Here is a 9,699-nt window from a genome sequence, read left to right on the forward strand (position 1 = left end):
ACCACAACCATATCAACCCCCCCCCCAACACCTCTGCCTAGTCTTCTAGACTTAGAGGTGCTCCAGGGAGTTTAACACACATACAGAAAGAAATTCCCATGGCTAGGCATTGAGCATGAACATGCCAACCTTGCAAGGTGGCTGCCACCACTCTCCCCCCCCCCCACAAACTTCAAGAAATCCCAGTACGCAGCTGGTCAAGACAAAGACTGGTTTTAACTCCACAAACCTTCACAATTTAACATACAGACATCTGTGTGAAAGGATTTTTATAGTTGATTAGAAAGAAATGAAGGTGGGGAGGGAGGAAGACAATTAAAAAGAATAAAAGGGTAAAAGTTCCAAACTGTTGTTAGAAACGGTTTTTCAAAATATAGAAGCAAATGAAAAACACCCTGGACTTTTGTATGGCAGAATGGGGGGGGGGAGAGACAGATATATAATTGCAGTGGCAACAAGGCTCTGGCTGAGCTGGAAGACAATGGACCAAGTGTGGACAGGCTACAAGGTTGGATAGGGGTGTTTTTTTGGGGGGGGGAGGGAGGTAGAGAGGAATTTTACTACTTTTTTCTTTTGATTTTCTGGATCAATTCTCCTGCGCATTTCCCTGCATCTTCAGAAATCTGTTCCTTGGAATACGTAGCTATATGTCTTTCTTTAGGTCAAACAACTAGAAGGCTGGTGGAAGATTAGGGGCAAATACGGTGTTTTATAAAGGGCTAACTGTGACTGATTTTGCATACCTGTAATTTCATCTGATACTTTAATGTACCATATTTTTCCATGTATAAAATGATACTTTTGTCTAAAATATTTAGATTAAAAATTGAGGGTCGTCTTATACATGGAATTAAGGAGGGGGGATCAAAGCACTTTGATTCCTGCTTTCCCCCTCCACTTTCTTCGCAAAAAATGGAGGGGGAAAGCAGGAATCATCAAAACGCTTTGATTCCTGCTTCCCCCTTCCACTTTTTGTGAGGAAAGTGGAGGGGGAAAGCACTTTCTTTGCAAGAAAGTGCAGGGGGAAAGCAGGAATCAAAGAACTTTGATCCCTGCCTTCCCCCTCTACTTTCTTGCAAAGAAAGAAATTTTGAGTTAGAAAACTGGTGTGTGTGTGTGTGTGTGTGTGTGTGTGTGTGTGTGTGTGTGTGTCTGTGTGTCTGTGTGTCTGTGTGTCTGTGTGTGTGTCTGTGTGTGTGTGTGTCTGTGTGTCTCTTATACTTGGGGCATCCTATACACAGAAAAATACAGTAAATTGTTCTAGTTTTCACTTTTCATTTCATGACTGCACTGTACTATGTTAGAACTTAATTGATTTTCCCTTCATTTGCTTAATATTGGGTCTTCATTTCATGAATATTCCATGTGATTGTGATTTATTCTATTGTGATTTAAATAAATGTTCGAATTAATTGCACCTATGGATAGCTTCAGATAATCTCTGGTTACATATTTTGCCCATTGGGGCAAATAAAGGATGTCATTTTCAGTTTGATTTGGTATATAAATGTGATGTGGTAGTTAAAAGCAAACAGCAATTTTGGTACAGCTGTTTAAGGCACAACACTGAAGTAGGTTGATTGTGTCTTATGAGTAAACAGAATCCCACATGTAATAAGCCTTTAAATAAAGCAGACTACTGTACAAAGTAAATCAGAGGACCCTTAGGCCTTTGGAAATCATGTGACAACCTCAAGATTAACACATTTATTGTAAACTTTTGTAGACTTAGAGTTCACTTTGTCAGATGCAAAATTTTATAACTCTGGGTCACAAAATATATGCCAGCATTAGGCTGCTTGTATTTATAAAGTGCTACAGGATTATTGTTGCCGTGGTCAACTAAACAAATCTACATTTCCTGAGTTTCTGTTGTCCTTCCTTTGCCATATGCTTTGCTATGACTCATGCAAGCATGATACATTTTTAATTACATATAATTTGTAAATTTCCTCTTTTGAGGAACTGCGGTTGATGCAATGCCTGAACGCTCACTGGAATTCAGTGGTCCTTTGAATGAGCTGAGAAAATATACAATCCTCATTTTAGAACTGACCCAGAGTGCAGAATACTATCCCTTTGTCCAACCGCAAAGACCTTTTCCCATTCATCTTCTAATTCTGAAGCCAAAGAACTGAGAAAATATTTCTAGTTATTATTGAAAAGATCAATTTTTAAAGCACTAGCCCTTGGGCAATGCTTAAAAAACCCCATCAAATTCCTAGTGTTGAATATAAGGTAAGGATTATCTCATTACTTCCATGAACGTACCACAAATCAATCCTCTATTTCTTTCTGAGCTACAAAATATCTCTTGAAAACCAAGGAATTAGATTACACAGTAACTTCTACTTCAGTACCAAACATAGTTTCCTTTTGTCTTGCTTCTGAAGGAAAAATACACTCAATTTGTTCAGGACACAACTGTTGCTCTTACATTCTTTGGAAGCCAGAACACTGCAACAACATATTAGTCAAATTCCTATTGGTGTAACTGTGCAGTGTAACCTGGATTGGGCAGTGGAAGTAATTAAAAGCCTCCTTTAATGTCTCAACACTGCCAGCAGTGAATCTTTAGTATTAAAGTCTCCCCACCCAAGTCCTGAGGCTTCCCCAGGGCAAATGGGAGCCCTGGGGAGCCTTGGAACATAATAGCAAGAGGATGGAAGTCTTTTAGTTACTTTAAATTAAATGTTTCAGCACCTGGTCCAGGTTACACCAGTGAAAAGTTACACAACAGGATTTTGGCTAATGGCACAAAGCACAGCGCTAACAATTAAACAGGATATAGAAATGGTGAAATTTTCTGAAACTAACTTGCTTAAAGCCAAATCTTTTATAGTTTATTGACAAATATTACAAGAGTGGGCAGATATCATCAGACTGAAACTCCCAGCATCCCTCATCACAGGCTATATTGGCTAGAATTACTGGGAGTTACTCTACAACATCATCTGGAGGACTGCAGTTTAATTACTTTGCCACACAAATACTTCCTCATATAGACTTGGAAATACTTGTTGTGATAAGGCCTTCAAAAGACTCAAATGATTCAAGTAGGTTTTCCTTGGAGGTTTTCCCACCAGTCTTTTCTTGCATATAGGTTTTGATTATAGTATTAGGAATTCTCAGTCTCAAAGCAAAACAACAATGCTGTAAATAATCAAAGTCAAGAAAGGAGCAGACTATTCTTAAAAAACAGTGAACAAAACCGATTAAATCTAATAAACACTGCTCTGCAAAATGAGTCAGAAAATTGCAGTATGGACCTGCGCATCACCACAGAAAAAAGAAAACTTTCCATGGTATATATAAAAAGACTGATATCACTGAGGGGAAACATGAACTTTCCATAAGAAGATATTGCTATTTACAGGAATGCCTAGTATTAATTTACCTTATAATTTTTTTCAGTACAATATACATTTCAACTTAGAATACTGAAGCCCAGATGAAACAACTGTTTTGTGCTTCAGGAGGACTCTTGATCTGAATCCTCTTGATCTTTTCGCCCACAGACTACTTAGAATTAATACCATGTGGGCATTTGTTGTTGTTATTGTTGAGTCATTAAGTCATGTTTGACTCTTTGTGACCCCATAGACCAGGGCACACCAGGCCCTCCTGTCTTCCACTGCCTGCCGGAGTTGGGTCAAATTCATGTTGGTAGCTTTGATAACACTGTCCAGTCATCTCGTCCTCTGCCATCCCCTTCTCCTATTGCTTTCACACCAACATCAGGGTCTTTTCCAGGGAGTCTTCTCTTCTCATGAGATGGCCAAAGGACTGGAGCCTCAGCTTCAGGATCTGTCCTTCCAGTGAGCACTCAGGGTTGATTTCCTTCAGAATGGATACGTTTGATCTCCTTGCAGTCCAGGGGACTCTCAAGAGTCTCCTCCAGCACCACAATTCAAAAGCATCAATTCTTCAGCTCTCACTTCCATACATCGCTACTGGAAAAACCATAGCTTTGACTATGCAGACCTTTGTCGGCAAGGTGATGTCTCTGCTTTTTAAGATGTTGTCAGCGTTTGTCATAACTTTCCTCCCAAGAAGCAGCCACCTTTTAATTTCGTGGATGCTGTCACCATCTGCACTGATCATAGAGCCCAAGAAAGTAAAATCTGTCACTGCCTCCATATCTTCTCCTTCTATTTGCTAGGAGGTGATGGGGCCAGTGGCCATGACCTTAGTTCTTTTGATGTGGAGCTTCAGACCATTTTTTTTGCGCTCGCCGCTTTCACCCTCATTAAGAGGCTCTTTAATTCCTCCTCACTTTCTGCTATTAGAGCGATATCATCTGCATATCTGAGGTTGTTGATATTTCTTCCAGCAATCTTAATTCCGGTTTGGGATTCCTCCAGTCCAGCCTTTTGCATGGTGTATTCTGCACATAAGTTAAATAAACAGGGAGACAATATACAGCCTTGTTGTACTCCTTTCCCAATTTTGAACCAATCATTTGTTCCGTATCCAGTTCTAACTGTTGCTTCCTGTCTCACATACAGATTTCTCAGGAGACAGATAAGGTGGTCAGGTATTCCCATTTCTTTAATAACTTGCCATAGTTTGCTGTAGTCCACACAGTCAAAGGCTTTTGCGTAGTCAATGAAGCAGAAGTAAATGTTTTTCTGGAACTCTCTGGCTTTCTTCATAATCTAGCGCATGTTAGCAATCTGGTCTTTAGTTCCGCTGCCCCTTTGAAATCCAGCTTGTACTTCTGGGAGTTCTCGGTCCACATAATGCTGAAGCCTACCTTGTAGGATTTTGAGCATAACCTTGGTAGCGTGTGAAATGAGTGCAATTATACAATAGTTGGAGCATTCTTTGGCAATGCCCTTCTTTGGGATTGGGATGTAGACTGATCTTTTCCAATCCTCTGGCCACTGCTGAGTTTTCCAAACTTGCTGGTATATTGAGTGTAGCACTTTAACAGCACCATCTTTTAAGATTTTAAATAGTTCCACTGGTATGCCATCACCTCCACTGGCCTTGTTGTTAGCAAAGCTTTCCAAAGCCCACTTGACTTCACTCTCCAGGATGTCTGGCTCAAGGTCAGCAACCACATTCTCTGGGTTGTCCGGGACATCCACATCTTTCTGGTATAATTCCTCTGTGTATTCTTGCCACCTCTTCTTGTTGTCTTCTGCTTCTGTGAGGTCCTTACCATTTTTGTCCCTTATCATGTCCATCTTTGCACAAAAGGTTCCTTTAGTATCTCCAATTTTCTTGAACAGATCTCTGGTTTTTCCCTTTCTATTATTTTCTTCTATTTCTTTGCATTGTTCATTTAAGAAGGCCCTCTTGTCTCTCTTTGCTATTCTTTGGAAGTCAGCATTCAATTTTCTGTAAGTTTCCCTATCTCCCTTGCATTTTGTTTCCCTTGTCTTCTCTCTGCTCTTTGTAAGGCCTCGTTGGACAGCCACTTTGCTTTCTTGCATTGCCTTTTCTTTGTGATGTTTTTGTTGCTGCCTCTTGTACAATGTTACATATACTGCAATAACACACAACATCTTTATTCTAATAATGCATTGCTATACATGGATCTTCCTGAAAACTCAGGAGCATTTTTTCTGTTATTGCTACAAGTTAGATAGACCATAAACATATCAGAAGAAAAGTATGAATGGAAATAGGAAGAGGCGGAAACCAATAAGAAAATGTAGAATTAGATAAGAAAAAAGAAGCCAAAGGATTTATATATCAAGTAATATTCAACAGTGACGTTGTCAAATGGAGTACCAGTGAGAGCAAAAGAGTAAAACCCTTCCACGGACTACATGATAGTTGCCCACAGTAAGGCAGTAGATACCTCTCTTTAAAATGCAAACAATTTTACAGGGGCAATCCTTACATCATTCTATTTAATTTAATATATTTAACACTGAGTCGTTAACAAACACTTAGTCCAAACAGAACAAAAGAGAAGCATATTATTAGTAATAGAAAGAAAGACTCGCGAGCCGGAGGGTGAAGGCCGCCCCGGTTCCGGTGCGTCGCCGGCCCTTCGTGACATCCGTCTTCTCCGCGCGCGCCGTGGGGGGGTGGGTTAGGGTTTGAGGCAAACGCTTGACACGTTTGTGTCAGGAGTCCTCCCTACGCCCTGTTATCGGGTATAGTGTTGCGCACAGAACGAGACGACGACTCCCCCCCCCCCGCAAAAAAAGGGATGCATTTTCACACACGCTTGGTGGAGCGTCTTCTCCTTCCTGACCAGCCTGAGACCCGATACGAATTTCGAGGGAGGAGAGGAACGGAGATATTCGGGACTCCTGTGAGTCCCTCTGCGAGACGCCAAACCCCTGTCCTCCTTCCGCCCGCCCGCCCGCCGACCCAGCCACATCTCTCCACGGCACGGTGCTCGTCAGTCAGCCCTCCCTCTCCTCTCCTTCTCCCGCTCCCGCCTCCAACCACCTGCCTGGCCCTCCGTCTCCTGCGCCCAGCCTCGACTCTTCCTCGGCGTCCCATCTCTCCGCCGTGCGCCCCCGCGGCCCTCCCTTCCCGCCCACGCGGAGGCCAGCCAGGAACGAGGAGGACCCGCACCGGCACCCCGTCAGGCTCGGGGGGGGGAGGGTCCCGCTGGTGCTCGCCGCCTCCCTGCTTCCACCTTTACTCTTGCACGCCAAGCGCTATTCTCCGTTGCGCTCGCCACGGAGGCGGGCGGCGTACTCGCCCAGCTGGCTCGGGGGAAGGGCGTCCCGCTCCACCTTTCTCTCTCCCTCCCTTCCACCCACCCACCCGCCTGCCTGCGGGACTCGAACCAAGCCACCAAACACCGACCTTCTTTCGGACACCCCTCGGACTCCTCGCGTCAGCGCCTAGCTAACTCACAACGCAGGCGCAGTTCCCGGAACCGGGGTGGTTGTGAAAGCTGGGGGGGGGGCCCGCAAAGCACTGCGGGAACGGTAGTCGCTAAGCGTGTCTTAAGCTCAGCCTCGAAGGAAAGAGCGGACGGGCAATTTCCCTGCGTGATCAAAGGGAACCTCTTGAACGTCATTTCCCGTCGGGTGAAGCTCTTGGACGTCATTTCCGGTCAGATGTAAAAACCTGACAGCTGCGGGTGAGGGGGGGGGAGAGGAGAAGCCCGAGACATCTGCGTGGCTGCGTCTGGGCAGCCGTCGGGAAGGAGCTCCACCCCACAAGAAAAGCTCCTGCGTGGGGACGCCTCACCCCCGGGAGTTCGCAGCGAAACGCCCCCTGCTCCTTCACGCAGTTTCCTGACCGGGTTTCAGTACACGTGGGGGGAGAACAGTTTTTTTTTAAAAAAAGGATCTCTTGCCAGTGTGCCTCTTATGGAGAGCGACGGCAGTTCACAACGCCCGCTCCAATGTGGACTGCCAGGTTTGTGTGTGTGTGTGTGGTTTTTTTTTTGCCGCAATAAAAACTGGGGCGGGCCAGAAACAGGACGAGGAATCTGCCACACACTTTAAGGTAGCCCTTTATTACTGTGTTGTAGTTTGGAGGCGGGGCGGAGCCTGACAAACTACGTTACAACGAAGTAGTCTAATTTAATCTATTTAGGGACGCTACGTGGTTACCATTCACACGGGTAACCACGCAGGGTTGTGAAAACGTGGTGCGGGGGGCTGTTTTTTTTTAAATAAAATGATGACACAATTTAACTGTTCCTTTGAATACACACACCTCGAGCACCACTGTCTTTATTGTAGACGCAATGTGTATTTTTGCCACCACTTACAAAGTGTAAACTGATTTTTAAAAAGATTATATTCCACCGCACCGCGTTTGTGACTCCTTTATATTTCCATGCTGCGCAAGGCTTTCGCACGCCTTGACGACAAACAGGAACACGAACGGCAATTCCCTTTAGAGCCGTTCTTCAGATCTCAGTGGTAGTGGTTTGATCGTCTCTTCCTGTTCCGCTGGCGGTCCCTGCAGGCTCCTCAAAATGAGAATAAAAGCTATTGGGTGTGCTGAATGCCCACAGCAAGATTTTGACAAGATTGATCTCACATCTAAATTTCCACCTCAGACTTGAACCACACACATTGGTCATAGAGCTATAGACCTAAAGTCTTAAGTGTGTCTTGTTTTAATAATGTTGTACACCATTTGGGGTGTCCCTGAACGGAAGAATAGAATCGAAATTAAAATAGTAAATAAATCTGGGTTCTAGTGGCTGCAGCTAAAGAAGATACTCCAAAGTAGGATGTTCCCAGTTATTAGGTACAGGTGTGAAAGCTTAGATGCTTCTGCAACAGGAAAAAAAACTGAATTAATTTACAATGTAGTGTTGCAGGAGCGTTTTATTATAGAGAAAGACAAATAACAGTGCTAGGTTAAATCAAGGGCTCAGAATTTTTAAATTCCAATCCCTGCTCAGCCTTGAAAACTCATTCAGGGTGTGGGAACTGGCAAGGCCACTCCTTAAGTATCCCATTTACCTTGAAAACTCATTAGGGTCACTATAAGCTGGTTCTGATATGAAGGCACATAACAGATTAGCATCTAGTGAGAATTCGGGTTTAATATAAAAAGAAGAAACTCACATTTTAGGGAAATCATTAAAAAGCAGGACTTACTGAAACAATGCTAGGGAAAAGCTGCAGTAATTAAATATAATTACAATTATATAATTAATATGGATGCACTTGCTCCTCTGTTAGTACTAACAGAGCGGGGGAGGAACACAGCACAAACACTCCAGCCAGACCCGTCCTTCACTTTGGGTAGTTGAATATTAAAAGTCCTGACTCCTCCTCAGTAGATTATTACAAATAATAAAAGCTTCTTTATGAAAACACTTAAAAAGTTGAAAAAGGTTAAAACAGTTTTAAAAAAGGAAAAGGGTTTTTTTTTTTAATTAAAAAGGGAGTGGAGTTTGGCACAAATGCTGCCTTCCCTTGGACTGGAAATAGGTGCCCAGCTTAAAATCCTGAAATAATAACAGAACTGCAAGGACAAATATTTTCATACAGCAAAAAAGGTTATTCCACCACTTACAAAACTGTTTTGGAAATTGCTCAACATATCTTGTAAGCCCCTCTGCTTTCTTAATTTGTGTGAACTTTATAAAGTCATATCAGTTTAGCAAGCAAGTTGAACACATTGTATCAAAGAACAATGTGATGTTTCCTTTTGCCTTGCAGTGGCAAATCCAAACTGAGATGATGCTTCCAAAGTAGGTGTGAAGATTTGAAAACTGCAGTTACAATGCATGAATCAGTTATAATTCATCGTAATGTTCTTCTCCAAGAATGCCATTTGCCTATACTGATGACATTTCGGCGCCAGGTCAAAACCTTCCTGTTCCAGAAGGCTTTTAATTGAAATAATATTAGCTGTGGGTCCAATGGCAATTTTTATATATATTTTAATTGTATTTTAATTGTTATGAATTTTTATTGTATTTTAAATGTTGTAAGCTGCCCAGAGACCTTTGGGTAGTGTGGGCGGCATATAAATTAAATTATAAATAAATAAATAAATAAATAAATAAATAAATAAATAAATAAAATATACGGTAGTACCTCAATTTACAAACTCCTCAGTTAACATCATTTTCAGAGTATGAATGGAAATCTGTTGAAAACAGTGCCTATTTTTTTCAGTTTGCGAAGAAAGTTTCCCCAGGATGCATTGCCATAGCGCCGCCCCTGTTCCTATGGTAATCCACGTTCCGGTTTACGAAATTTTCGCTTCACATAACATCCTGTATAATGCACTAATTTCGTAAAC

The 9,699-nt window shown here is 42.6% G+C and overlaps 1 protein-coding gene across 5 annotated transcripts in view; it reads right to left on the reverse strand.

Moving 5' to 3' along the window:
- SGSM3 (small G protein signaling modulator 3) overlaps positions 1-6,919 on the reverse strand; it is a 30,236-nt gene extending 23,317 nt beyond the window's left edge. For 2 of the 5 annotated variants that reach the window (XM_020787835.3, XM_020787834.3), the window contains exon 1: positions 6,781-6,919. The gene's annotated coding sequence lies outside the window, so the exon portion shown is untranslated. Of the gene's footprint in view, positions 1-6,414; positions 6,555-6,780 lie in introns of those variants that run through there. The other 3 variants (XM_078376140.1, XM_078376138.1, XM_078376139.1) reach the window with 2 other exon arrangements.
- Between the last annotated feature and the right edge of the window lie 2,780 nt (positions 6,920-9,699).

The sequence above is a fragment of the Pogona vitticeps genome, chromosome 5 (genome assembly GCF_051106095.1).
Source record: "Pogona vitticeps strain Pit_001003342236 chromosome 5, PviZW2.1, whole genome shotgun sequence".
Taxonomy (NCBI): domain Eukaryota; kingdom Metazoa; phylum Chordata; class Lepidosauria; order Squamata; family Agamidae; genus Pogona; species Pogona vitticeps.